This window comes from Eubalaena glacialis, chromosome 2 (assembly GCF_028564815.1).
Source record: "Eubalaena glacialis isolate mEubGla1 chromosome 2, mEubGla1.1.hap2.+ XY, whole genome shotgun sequence".
In the NCBI taxonomy this organism is placed as follows: Eukaryota; Metazoa; Chordata; class Mammalia; order Artiodactyla; family Balaenidae; genus Eubalaena; species Eubalaena glacialis.
In genome coordinates, this window is record NC_083717.1 from 158,564,626 (window position 1) to 158,578,472 (window position 13,847).

The 13,847-nt window shown below is 44.0% G+C and overlaps 1 pseudogene; it reads left to right on the forward strand.

Annotated features, from left to right (window-relative positions):
* The first annotated feature begins 3,960 nt into the window (after positions 1-3,960).
* LOC133084717 (nucleolar protein 56-like) overlaps positions 3,961-13,847 on the forward strand; it is an 86,482-nt pseudogene continuing 76,595 nt past the window's right edge.

Sequence of the window (13,847 nt, forward strand, 5' to 3'; positions counted from 1 at the left end):
AAGATAAACACATGCACAAAAAGGAGGCTAGAAGTCAGAAATCAAGAAACACTATGCAGTAGGGCTTAAAGGAGAGAGCCTCTCAGGTCAAGGGATTGGGAGATGGGCATAGAGACGGCTCTGGAAGATGTGAGGGGTCTGGATAGGCAGAGATGGGGTGGGGGTATCTGGGGATGCTTCCTGGGGTTCTCACAGGGTTCAGACCTGAAAATCGGGTGGTGATGGGGCCTTGTGCAGTTGAGCTGGGCTGTGGGGTTGGCTAGGGGAGCAATGAGGACTTCTTCATGTGGGAAAGATGGTATCTTATTTCTTAACCTTTTCCAGGGGCTGCAAAACCCTTTCTATTCCGCCTTTGTTTGGGCTGCAGGGTCCTATAACATTTGAATCATCATCCTCTTTCAGGATTCAGCCTGTCCAACCGTGTCAGTGTTTCCATCTTTACCTCTGTTTTGAGCCTCAGTTCCATCATAGATACAAATCATCCTACTTAGAACTTGGCATATGGCATTTTGATCTCTAGCTAATTTTTTTTTTTTTTTTTTGGCTGCACTGCGTGGCTTGTGGGATCTCAGTTCTCTGACCAAGGATTGAACCTGGGCCACGGCAGTGAAAGCCTGGAATCCTAACCACTAAGCCACCACGGAACTCCAGCTAATTTTCATACCAAGAAAGAAAAATAAATGTGCCTCCTCCAAGCCCATTGCCATTGAGCTCTCCTCCCTCTGAACAAGTTTCAGTTTGCAGACAGCAAGCAGTTTCAGGGGACTGAGAGCATAGGGTGAACTGTGCCCTTGTTTTTGCAGGACGTCTCCAGAGCAGTCTGTGTCTGGCAGTGGGTTCATAAAGTTGTTCTCTGCCTCTGAGTTTCTCTCTGTGGGGTGGTGCCCAAGGTGGTCTAGGCGAGCCATGCTAAGGGGCTTGGTGTCCTGCACCACTTGCTTTGCACCTTGGCCTCCGTTGTCCTCCTTATGCAGAATGATTTATTCTTGTTTCCTTTACTTCTCCTGCGTCTAACCCAGAGGCCTAAGCAGAGCAAAAGGGGAATGTGCTGGGGCCAAAGAGCTCAGGTCACACTGAATCCTGGCACAAAAATGGCCACCCACGCCTAGGACCTTTGCGGGGGACACTTGTCCCCCAGCAACTGACCAGTGTCAGAACATTGGAGCTATTTAGAATCAAAGTCTTAAGTCTATTGGTGGTTGCCCCATATCAACCTGTATTTCTTCTAGAAATAATTTTTAATGATATCATCTGCCTAATTTACATAAGTAATCCCTGTTCAGTGTAAAAAGAAACCTTAGAAAACACACACAAAAAAATAAATGCACATAATCTCATCACTCAGGATAACTCATTGTTATAATTAGGTGAATCTCCTTTCAGTCATTTGTGTGCATTTATGTACAAACAAAAATGAGGTCGTTCAGTGTACCCTTGTCTGCAATCTCCCTCCTTCAGAGAGAAATACATCGTGAACTCAGCCAGTACCCATCTAAAACATGATTTTAATTGCACTGTGGTATTCTGTGGTATGAATATGTCACAGTGTCCTTGCCCAGTCCCCTATTTTCTTGTATACATACCTTGTCTCTCAAACTACTGCTCTTTTCCTTAGGATAAAGCCCTGCGAATGATATTGCTGCATCAAAGAGCACACTCCTTCTCAAGACCTTATGATTGCTGACTTTCCTCCCCAAGCCTAGCCCCAAAGCAAGGCTACCTCCATCTGTATATGAGAATGCTCACCCCTCACCTGGGCATTACCATTCCTTTGAGTCCTTGCCAATTCTATGGTAGTGAAAAATGGAATTGTATGTTTATTCTAATTTATACTTTCTATTAACAGTAAGGATGCATACCTCTTCATATTGGTCATTTGTGCTTCCCCTTTTCTGATTTATCACAGAAATAATATAATGTGAAATGCATTGAGTTTCTTCGAGTAAACACATCACCCAACTCAAGGAACTATATTATAATAAATATTAAAATAAAGTAATAAAGATAATAAAAATAACAGTACCTTGTCATAAATTCTAGATCAAGGCAGATGGTGTCCAGGTATTCGTTCTTAGTTGATGAAATTTTTTTGTCCATCTTTTAGCTCAGAATCTCAAAATGCTTTCCAGATCCCAGTTAAACTTGTTAAAACACTTTTTAGGTACTTATGATAGGAGTTCCGTCTGCCTTAGCCACTCCTGACCCACCAACCTCACCTCCAGCCTGGTGGGAGAAAAACAATCTGAACTTAAGTACCTGATCATTACCTATTCATATCCTTTGCTTACTTTTCTATTAATGGACTCTATGTTTGTCTTTCTCTTATTGATTTAGCATTCTGATCTCGGGTGGCCTCGGCCTGAAGCAGCTTGAAGCAGGGTTTCAGTTCCCGGCCAGAGATTGAGGTCGGGTCGCGGCAGTGAGAGCACCAAATCCTAGCCACTAGACCAGTGGTCACTGACAAGGCCCTGGCCCTTCGGCTTTGCAGAAAAGAATTCCCACAAAGATGAAAAGTAGTGAAACAAGTGAAGTGTTTATTAGAGAAAAAGAGTACAGTACGTGTGGATAGACACACAGGTGGACTCAGAGAGAGAGTTGCGCCCTCGTGGTAGTTTGAATCACTTTTATGGGGCATTTCTTCCCGGTTTCCTTTGGCCAATCATTTTGATTTGCCTGGTTCAGAGTCTGTATTTGGTATATCTCAGGATCCTCCCATGTGTGCGTGCGCATCTCTTAGCCAAGATGGATTCTAGCGAAGAGGCCTATGGGTAGTTGACATCACTTACTATGGGGTGGCGGTCCCTCCCTTTTTGACCTCCAAGGAGCTCTCTAGTCTGGAAGGTTTCCTTGACTTCAAGAATGAGAAATATGTGGTCTCTTATCTTCTATCTGGGCAGGGTGCAGCCTCCTCTCTCAATTGTCCTGCTAGGGACAATTGGAATATCAGTCCACAGGGAACAAATCTCCAACTGCTTACCCTGGTCAGGGGGACCCATCTACCTCCTGCCTCAATTCTTGGAAGAAATTGCAAAAGTTCCTATGAGGAAAACAGGTTACAGGAAAGCTGAAGATAGTAAGATCCCATGTGTGTAAAAAACACATATCATTATATGTGTAGAAAGTCTGGAAGGAAATAACTAAATTATTAAAAGCGATTCTCTCTGAAAAGTAGGATTATGCATGATTTTTCTTGAAACATTTCTTTGCTTACATGTATTTTCTATTTTTATTTTTACAACAGATATTTTTTCAAAAGCATCCCTGATTTCTTGCAGAGTGGTGACATCTAGCACCCACCCAATCCAGCAGTGCACAAGGGACCACAGCGCCTAGAGCAAAAGAATAGGTAATTAGCCACAAAAGGAGAAACACAAATGACCAGGATGAAGGGGTATTCATTCTCACTACTGATTAGAAGTATAAATTAGAACATATGATTCCATTTTCACCTATATAATTGGCAAAGATTCCGAGAAGTGATCATGTTTAATCTTGGCAAGTGGGTGGGGAAGTAGGCATTCTCATACACTGATGGGAGAGTATACTCTGGTCTGAGCCTTCAGGAAGGCAATTTGGCAGTAATATATTACCTTTTGAATATATTTGTGTATTTTGTGTATTCATTTAGGGCTGGTTCAGATATCTGGCTCCTACATGTCCATCTGTGGTGGTGTTGTCCATCACTGATTTAAAACTTATTGAAGGGTGGAACTGTGTCATTCCACGCAGCCCTGTGACCAGATAGACACTTCAGAAGTGCTTCTGAGGATGATTATGATAATGATAAAATAAATGACTTATCTTCTTGGATTTACAAACGGTCATCAGTCATTTGTTGATAGCCTAAGCAGGGCTCAGTGCCTTGCGAGGTCTATCAGGGACTCAAGCATAAGGTAAGGTTCCTGTCCTCAGGGCTGACCTACAGAGTCAGGACAAAGCTCAGTAACAGCATGGGGAAGCATGCAGGTAAGGCTAAATTGTGAAGTGGAGACTACCACAGGCTCAGCAATGAGCCAGCTCAGAATCATCTGTGCAGAAATAATGAGGACCCCGAAGAGGAGGGGCTCACATCTCGTTTCCACTGGTCACTCCATCCTCCTTCTGCACTGACGCTCTGATGAACACTCTTACCAAGCAGCACAGCTGTTGCATTTGAATTTGCCTCTTTTTCCTGGCAGGCAGTGATTTTTTTCAAAGTGTATCTCAGGGCAACCCAAATGGTTGATGAGGAAAAACTTCTCTGTATAGAAATATTCCAGGTCAGAAATGTAGAAGGAATGATAGAGTTAGAATCTTACCATCTTGCAAAACCTTAATGGAATAATGGGTCTAGGCAATGATTATCAGCTGTAGTTAACATCACGAGAGACATCTAATCCTCAGGTGCCTGGATGGGAATATACACCACCACCTATGATGTGTTCCTGCCAAAAAACAAAACCCAAAGCAGATTGAGCCTCTAAATCTAACATTTGATTTATAGGAAATTCAGGAGAGTAGGAATATGCTAAATAATACTACAGAGATTCCATCAGAAGAATTTAAAATGGAGGAAACTCTATAGAAACAATGCCCTATTCTTCAGTAAATGACAAGGGGGAAGAAAGGAGGGAAAGGGAAACTTTAGGTTTAAAAAAGAGACTTAAAAGACATCAGTCAAATGCAATGCGTGGCCCTTGCTTAGATCCTGATTTGAACAAGCTAAGTATTTTAAGATATATATACTACATATAATGCATACATATATTCATATGTCTATGACATAATCAGGGGATATTTGATATTGAGGAATTTTTGGTAAATTTGGTAAATTTGTTTTGATACTGTTGTTTTGTAACACTCCCTCACCCTGTCTTAGAGGCACAGATTTAAACATTTACAGAAGGAAAAAAAAAAAAGGCAGGCAATGGAAAGGAAGATGAGAAAAAATGAGTAGGTGTCAACTCTCCATAAACTACGGGACGTGATTGCAGGTTGACTGGTGATTTTTATGTCCTCTTCTCCAGTCCTTTTACTTTACAAGTGCAGACCAAACCATGTGTGAGAATGTTAAACAAACAAACAAAACACACCCTCCAGGAAAAGAAAACAATAACAAAAAGCAGAGAATCAGTGACACGCTCGGACAGCTGGGGATCAACTTGACACTGTGCCAGCAGCAGGGCAGTCAGGCCTTGCGTGGATCCGGCCGTGGGTTTAGAGCACACTTTCTCCTTCAGGGGCGTGTGTTCTTTCATGTGACTTCTCTGAGCCCACTGACTCTGGATGAACGTGCTGCTTCCTCCCCAAATGCTGTTGCTTTACTTGGGAGTAATGATCTCCTCCTCCACACTCAGCTTTTTCCCTTCATACACATGCCTTACCGTGGCCGATAATCACACGCTGATGCAGACCTAAAGAGCACAAATGGAGCGTTTGCTTGAAGACTGAAGAGTCTTGTGTCACTGCACACAAAGACTAAAGCGAGGAGGAGCCCTAAATGTCATCACACGCTGCACACTGTAGCATGTACCCATTAAAGAACAATTGGGTGGATTTTTAGAGCTGGAAAATTTTTTTCCATTAGGTCTCACAGCAAACCAGAAAGAATGGTGGTTACACTGCTGGCTTTTCAAGCCAGGACCCTGAGGTACAGAGCTGTTGTTACCAGTCTAGAACTGTCAGTTTGTCTTACTAAACCACTGCTTCATTGTTTCACAAATATTTATTGTGTACCTGCTGCACTAGACCCGGAGGATATCCCCACGACAAGGCAAACGTGGCCTGTGCCCTTCGATGCCGCTGCAGCCCCCTCTGGCAGAGGGTGATTGAGAGGGAGTTAGCAGGGACCAGACAGTCTGTGCTCTGTAGGTTGTGGCCAGATGTTGGGATTTTATCTAATTGGGATGGGAATCAGATGGAGGACCTTAGGCAAAGGAGTAATATGATCCAATTTAGTTTGAAAGGATTGCTCTGGCCACAGTGTGGAAAATGGGCTGGGAGTGGGGGATGGAGAATGGAGGCTGGGAGGCCCGTTAGAGGCTACAGAGGTGGCCCAGAAGAGGGAAGATGGTGACTTGGACTAGGGATGGATTCTGGATAAGGTAGAGTTGACAGGATTTGCTGATGGATTGGATGTTGGGGATGAGAAAAGAGAAGGTGAGGAAACCTCTAAACTTTTTGGCCTGAGCCATTGGGTGTTTGGTGTTTCTACAGGGGAGACTGGATGAGGAACAGGTTGAGGGAGAAAATCTTGAGTTCTATTTGGGAATGTTAAATTTGAGATGTCAACTAGTCATCCATGTAGAGATGAGTTGGCCTTAGGATATAGAGATCAGGAGTTCTGGGGAGAGACCAGAGCTGGAAATACAGATTTTGGAAGTAACTGGCTGTGGGCCTGGATAAGATTACCTAAGGAGAGTGAAGCTAGAGAAGACAAAGGATCAGCTGTAGGTCACTCTACAGCTTAGAGGGGACAGAGGAGGAACAAGCAACATGCAGGAAACCCCTTACGTGCTCCAACAACTCAACTTCAGAATATGCAACCAGCCAGTGAGGTAAGAGGAAAAGTGGAAGACCAGAGAAAAAAGTGTGACATGAAGTAGGTTCTAAAGTGACACGGCCAGAGACAGCTGTCACTCTCTCTGCCTATATTAGTCTAATATCTGGCCATTAAATTCTATTGGCTCATTTGTTTCATTCAGCATTCTGCTCACTCTGTGCCGGGGACTGGGGTGGGGTCTGGAAACTGGGAGATTAATGAGATGCTGTTCCTATGCTCAAGGGGCTCACAGTCCAGTGAGGGGAAGGTGATGTCTAAACAGTCACAAGATGACGCGCTAAGTGCTTCCAAAGTGTATTCCAAAGTCTGCAAGTGGTGCCAGCGGCAGCCTCCGGTCACCAGGCGTGGTGGCAGCAGGGGGCTACTGGACGGGTTCGGCAGTGTGGTCTTGTCTGTGGTTATAGCTTGCTGTCCACTCTCCTTTAATTCTTGTATGTTTTCCAAGCCTTCCTGGTGATTCTACCCAATGTACTCCCAGTAAATTCTCTTTCTTCTTAAATCAGCCAATGTCGATTGATACACTGCTAGTTTCAGGTTATTAGGTATCCCTCCAGGATTGATTTATGAATGTAAATGCAGGACTAATCCTCACCCAGTTGTGAAAATGATGAAATACTTCCATGTCAGTTGGTAAATAAACACTGCTCCCAGCCCCCTGAGGCCCCAGGCTCCCTGGTCCCTCCCCTGCGACCCTCTCTCTTTCCTACAATCCATCATCTCAAGGTGTTGCACTGGACACAGGTGTTCTGGTACTGCAGGTGGCATTCTTTCTGATTGACAGGTGCCTCTGGTGATGCATCTAAATGTACACGGTATACATATATGTTATGTATGTAAGTATATATGAATATCAAAAATTCAGGATGAATTCGTGTCAAATGGGAACTTACTGCACATTCTGTGTGGCTAATGTGAGACCTTTCCATATAAGCACATGTAGGTTTATTTCCTTTTAAAATGGCTGCTTGGTGTTTCATTACAGGGATTTAACTACAAATGATTTAACCAATTTGGGGAGGTTTTAGAAAATAGAGATATCCTTCCCCCACATCTCAATACCACCTACAAGGGGGTGGCCAAGACAGCAGAGTAGGAAGACCCTGAGCTCAACTCTTTGCTCAGGCACACCAAAATGACAGCTATTTATAGAGCAGCTATCAATGAGAACAACCTGAAGACTAGCAGAGACATCTTCTACAACTAAAAATATAAAGAAGGGGCTTCCCTGGTGGCACAGTGGTTAAGAATCCGCCTGCCAATGCAGGGGACACAGGTTCGAGCCCTGGTCCGGGAAGATCCCACATGCTGCAGAGCAACTAACCCTGTGTGCCACAACTACTGAGCCTGTGCTCTAGAGCCCGCGAGCCACAACTACTGAGACCACCTGCCACAACTACTGAAGCCTGCGCACCTAGAGCCCATACTCTGCAACAAGAGAAGCCACTGCAATGAGAAGCCCTCGCACCACAACGCAGAGTGGACCCCGCTCACCGCAACTAGAGAAAAGCCCATGCGCAGCAACGAAGACCCAACACAGCCAAAAATAAATAAATAAATTTATTTAAAAAAAATATATATATATAAAGAAGGAGCCACAACGAGATGGGTAGGAGGGGTGGAGTCACAGTATAGTCAAGACCGACACCTGCAGGTAGGGGACCCACAAACAGGAGGATGACCACAATTGCAGAGGTTCTCCCCAAGGAGTGAGAGGTCCAGACCCCACACTGGGCTCTCCAGCCAGGAGGTCCTACATTGGGAGGACGAGACCTCAGGACGTTTGGCTTTGAATACCAGTGGGGCTTAATTTTAGGAGACCCAGAGGGCTGTGGTAAAGAGACTCCACTCTTAAAGGGCACATCCAAAATCTCACATGCTCTGGGACCCAAGGCAGAAATAGTCATTTGAAAGGAGCCTGGGTCAAATCCACCTGCTGACCTTGGAGAGCCTCCCAGAGAGGCAGGAGATAACTGGGACTCACCCTGGGGACGTAAGACACTGGCGGCAGTCATTTTGGGGAGCTCATTCTATCACAAGAACACTGGTGGTGGCAAGTGCCATTTTAGAATCCTCCCTCTAGCTTATGAGCCCCAGCACCCAGACTTGCCCAGTATCAGTCCTGGGATGCCCCTAGCCAAGCAGCTAGCTGGGCTGGGACACAGCCCCACCCATCAGCAGGTCAGCTGCCCTAGGCTCCTCTAAGCCCCTGGCTACCCTGGGACCCAGCCCTGCCCACTAGTGGGCTGGTACTAGCACTGGGTTGCAACCTCACCCATCAGTGGGGCGGGGGAGGGCACCAGCCCTAGGAGCCCCTAAGTCTCAGCCCTGCCCCCCAGTGGCCCAACATCAGCTCTGGGACTCCCAAGGCCCTGCAGCCAGAGATCCTGGGACCCAGTTCCATCCACTAGTGGGCCAGCACTAGCCCCGGGCCCCCTGGCCCTGCAGCCAACTGTCGAGATCCGGCCCCACCTGTCAGCAGGCCAACATCAGCTCTAGGACCTCGAGCCCTACAACCAGAGAACCCGAGACTTTGTATGGTGACAGATGGTAACTAGACTTATCATGGTGATTATTTTGAAATGTATAGAAATATCAAATCACTATGTTGTACACCAGGAAGTAACGTAGTGTTGTAGGTCTATTCTTCAAAAGTAAAGAAACAAACCCATAGAAAAAGAGATCAGATTTGTTGTTACCAAAGGCGGAATGTGAGGATAGGTGGGGGTGGGTGGAGAGGGAATGGGGTGAAGGTGGTCAAAAGTTACAAACTTCCAGTTATAAGATAAATAAGTGCTAGGGATGTCGTGTACAATGTGATAATATACTACTGTATTATGTTATATGTGAAATTTGTTGAGAGTAAATTCTAGGCGTTCTCATCACAAGGAAAAAAATATTTTTTTTCTATTTCTTGAATTTTGTATCTATGTGAGATGATGGATGTTCCCTAAACCGTGGTAATGATTTCATGATGAATGTTAGTCACATCATTATGCTGTGCACCTTGGACTTGTGCAGTGCTTGTCCTGTACTTGTGCTGTGCAATTACATACTGTAATTGTACAGTATGTCAATTATATCTCAATAAAACTGGAAGAAAACAAAAAACCACCTAAAAGGTGGAGATTCAGGAAGTCTAGGGAGAGGCTGACCATGTGAATTTTCCAAACTCTCCAGGTGGTTCTCCAGGTCTGGGATTTATTGGCATGAGCAGTGCCTCAGCTGGCCCTGCAAACATGAAAGCAAAGAAAAAGCCATGAAACTTCCTTTATAAAAGAAGGCCTGTCTTCTCCTTTCTAGGACACAAGATATAAAATAAACAATATAAAAACTTGCGTTTAAAGACGTCCAATTCTTAAGTTTATAGTTGCCCTCGCTTGCTACCAGATTGTAATTTTTCTCTGTTTAGCAATAACTAAAAGGAATGCCAGTCTAGAAACAAGCTGAGGGGCAGAGCCCTCTCAGTAAGTTCCGTATATACAGGCCAAGCTTTTGCTTCCAAAGAACATTGCTGTCCCTCTTGTATTTAGAAAAAATTCAACTTTGGTTGTCTTCCAGGAACTGAGCAGTGGCCAAACATCAGTATTTCTTCAGATTTGAAAGTGAATCTTGATTTTTTTTTTCATAAGTCGGCATAAAGCTCAGATAATCAACTACAGTTCTTAGAAAGGATTAAACTGTAATTCAGTTCAGCACTTCCAGGCAATCTGGAAGCTAGAAAAGTATATTTATGGGAAAAGAGGTTTATATAAATACTTTATTCAGTGACCCACATGATAGAGTTGAGAATAAGCATCTTGTGTTGGTGGATGATACCAAATTAGGTGGAGTTGCTAACATCCCATATAGTGAGAACTAAATTCACTGTGACCCTTTTAGATTGGCCTTGACACACTTTTAAAAAATGACCCATACCACAAATACAAGATGAAAAATGGCTCACAAGAGCTATAGTGAAAAAAAATATGAGATTTTCAAAGTTAACAACTATGTCACAAGTACAGAATTAGTCAGCAATAGAGAAACTATTGAGAAAACAAACAAAAAAACATGATACTGGAATGTTAATGAGGAAAAGATAAGCAAAACTCCTGAATACTTTTCCCGCATATGGCCTGGGTCAGGCCTTAACTGGAAAATACTCCTATCCAGTTTGGGTCTTCATAATTTGGAAGTCTATCTAAAAAAATAAAATGTGCCTGAAAAATGTGGGTGACATGAGATAGGGGGAGAAAAATCTCTGGGAGAAAAATTAAGCTAATTGGAATTATTTAAACTGCAGAAAGAAAACTCAGAAACAGCTTTAGAACTGTCTTCAAATATTCATGGTATGATTATGGAGTGCTGAATACCTTTTTCTCTTTTCTACAAAAGACACAACTGGAAATCAAGAGGTAAACACGCAGTAATTTGGATTAACTTAGATCTGAGGACATGTGTTCTTGAAGTAGATTAGTGTACTGGGTAGCTGTGTATAAAACCTAGAATGTACAGACCACGGACTCTGGAGCCAGACTGCTTGAGTTCAGATCCCAGCTCAGCTGCTTAATATCTATGAGCCTGACTTACCCGCAACCTGTCTCAGTTTGCCCATCTAAGAAGTGGGAGGTCAATACTGTCTGCCTCATAAGGTTGTGGGGAAGATAGTATGAGATGATGTAGGCAAGTCCCGAAAGGATGCGATTACTTGCTGATCACTAAGGATGGTAAAACTTCTAGAATGGACTCCTGGAGGGGATCCTTGAATCTTTTCCTAGACTGTCTCAAACTTACGGTTAGATTTATAGTTCTAATTTGAGACAACTTTGTGAACAACACATGGCATCTGCGCGAAACATCTCACACAATATTTTAGCCATCATTTCAAAATTGCCTCACTCTATCACATTCTTATAACACAAAATTATAAATCTTGTGCACCCAGCTGAGACTGCCTTGCACGCAGTACGCATATGCGATCAGGTGCATTGCAAACCTGGACATGGCTCATGAGAATATTTGCTCCTTGGTCTTTTGATATTGCAGAGATATTATCAAATAATCTTCATATCATATACCTTGGAATATATTCATGTCTGAAATTTGTGTTAATGAGCCAGTTTAACTCAATTCAAATAAATTCCATTTAGTTCAACTAAGCATTATCGGGGACGTGTGCTAGGCCCTTGGAACAACAAATGACTCTTGTTCTCTGCCTTTAAAGACCTCACAGTCTTACAAGAAGAAGAAGCAAAAATAGTTCATTTTAATATCACGTGACAGAAGACAAATTTCAGGGGCAAATTGCCATGGAAGCATAGAACCTGAATGATGATTTTTGCCTGGGAATCACCAAAGGCTTACAGAAGTCCAGACACTTAAATGAACTTTGAAGAAAGAGGGGAGCGGAGAGAATTTCTCAGGTGAAGCTGAAAGGAGGTCTAGAGAGTGACAGCTTCTATTGGGTCCAGGGGCTGGATTTTTGTTATTGTTACCATTATTATTGTCATTATACATTACCATTATTACTTTGCCTAAGTCATGTTGGCATAAATCTGTGACATTTCTAGATGAACATGAACATGAAGCAGTATTTGAGGCAACAAGAACTCAAAAGGCCATGGGTTTAAGTTGTACCTCTGCTTTGCAGAAAGATTTCAAAAGCACCACTAACAACTCAGAGTAAGAATCCTGATGTGTGTGTGCATGTGTGTGTATCCATCTATGTATTTATTTTTTGCCATTCTTACACATTTGGACCAAGACAACTTCTAAATAGTAAAATAATAAATGCCAGAGCAAGATGTCCTGTCTGTGATAAATGGAAGAGAAGGCACTCTTTCTGGATCCTCATTTGGAAGGGTTCTGGTCATATCTGCCCAATCACAGGGGTGTATGAGATGTAAGCACTCTTCCCTGTTTATCTCTGCGGTCCAAATTGGTGAAAGCATACAACATTCTACGTGTAATGTGGGAAACTTCAAGAAATTTCAACCCCCTGCCTGCTGTTACTGACGCCGAAAACCTGGCCTCTGTGCACCGGTGCCGAATTGAATCTTGGAGACAGAGTTTTGGGTGAAGTAGAAAAGAATAGCTTTATTGCTTTGCCAGGCAAAGGGGGACACATCGGGCTCAGGCCTCAAAAACTGTGTGTCCTAACCTGGGGGAATTTGGTGAGGAGTTTTATAACAGTGGTTCAAGGGCGGGGTTGCTGATAACGATCAGGGTGTGCGCAGGGCCTGTACTCCCTTAATCTGGCCTCAGGTGGTCTCCTGATCTTCTTTGAAGAAGGCTTCATCAAGTAGTTAGCATCTTCCATTTGTTGGGGGTTTTTGTTCTGCGGAAGAGCTTATCGTTATATGTATCCCTTGACCTACCAACAAGAAATGGAGGACATGCAAAGGTTTCCGTGCTCAGGAGCCCCCACAGGGTCCTGCTCGGTTTCATTCCAAAGGTTTTTAAGACAGGAATAGTAGGAGAAATGGTAAGAAGAGAGAAAGGAAAGCTCAGAGGAGGACACAGGTGTCCTGCCGTGTCAGGCTGAGTGGTGGTCCCAGAGGTTTCTCCTAATCTCCCTCCAGGCAATGAGGTTGTTCTCCTGCTGATGTTTTCCTCAATAACAAGAAATGAACCCTGTCATAAGTCAGGCCCTCCTGCGGTTACAAGGAGGGCAGCCGTGGCGCCACTGACCAGGCTGATCCCCACCCAACAGGCTCAGGATCCTGGGGGACAAAGCTGCATGTCTGTCCCTGGACACCAGCAAGTCTCTGGAATGGCGAACAGCCCCGGCAACATTGACAGGAAGGCTTTATTTTCAGGGCTGCGGGGGGGAGAAGCAGCTGAACGAGGACTGTGCGGTGCTTTGCTGTGGTGCAAGGTCAAGGCTTTTTTTTCAGAGCAAATGACAGATTGTTCTTTGTCCATCCGTAGCTAAGTGACACCCGAGGCCCCAGGAGGAATAGTTGGTGCCCATCACGGGACGCCACGCCCTCATCACATGCTTGTGTCAGGCTCTAAAAGGAGTCTGATGAGCTGGCCTGCGGCCCTGCCCCTGACCTCTGGCCAACAACTCTACTTTCTCCCCCTTCTCTTCTCTGGTGTCTGGTTTCACAGATGCCAAGTAAAAACCTCATTGATTCAGCATTTGAAATCACTGGAGCTGAACTAACTAAAGTTTTCCCTTGCAATACCTTAGCAAAGGGCTTAATAAATAAACAGAGATAAAAAATTGTTAGAGGAAGAGGGGATTTAACCCAATTAAAATTATGAATGTATTGAAAAGATTTTAAGTAGTGTTGATGTGCTAGTCCTCTGGTGGTTGATAGGT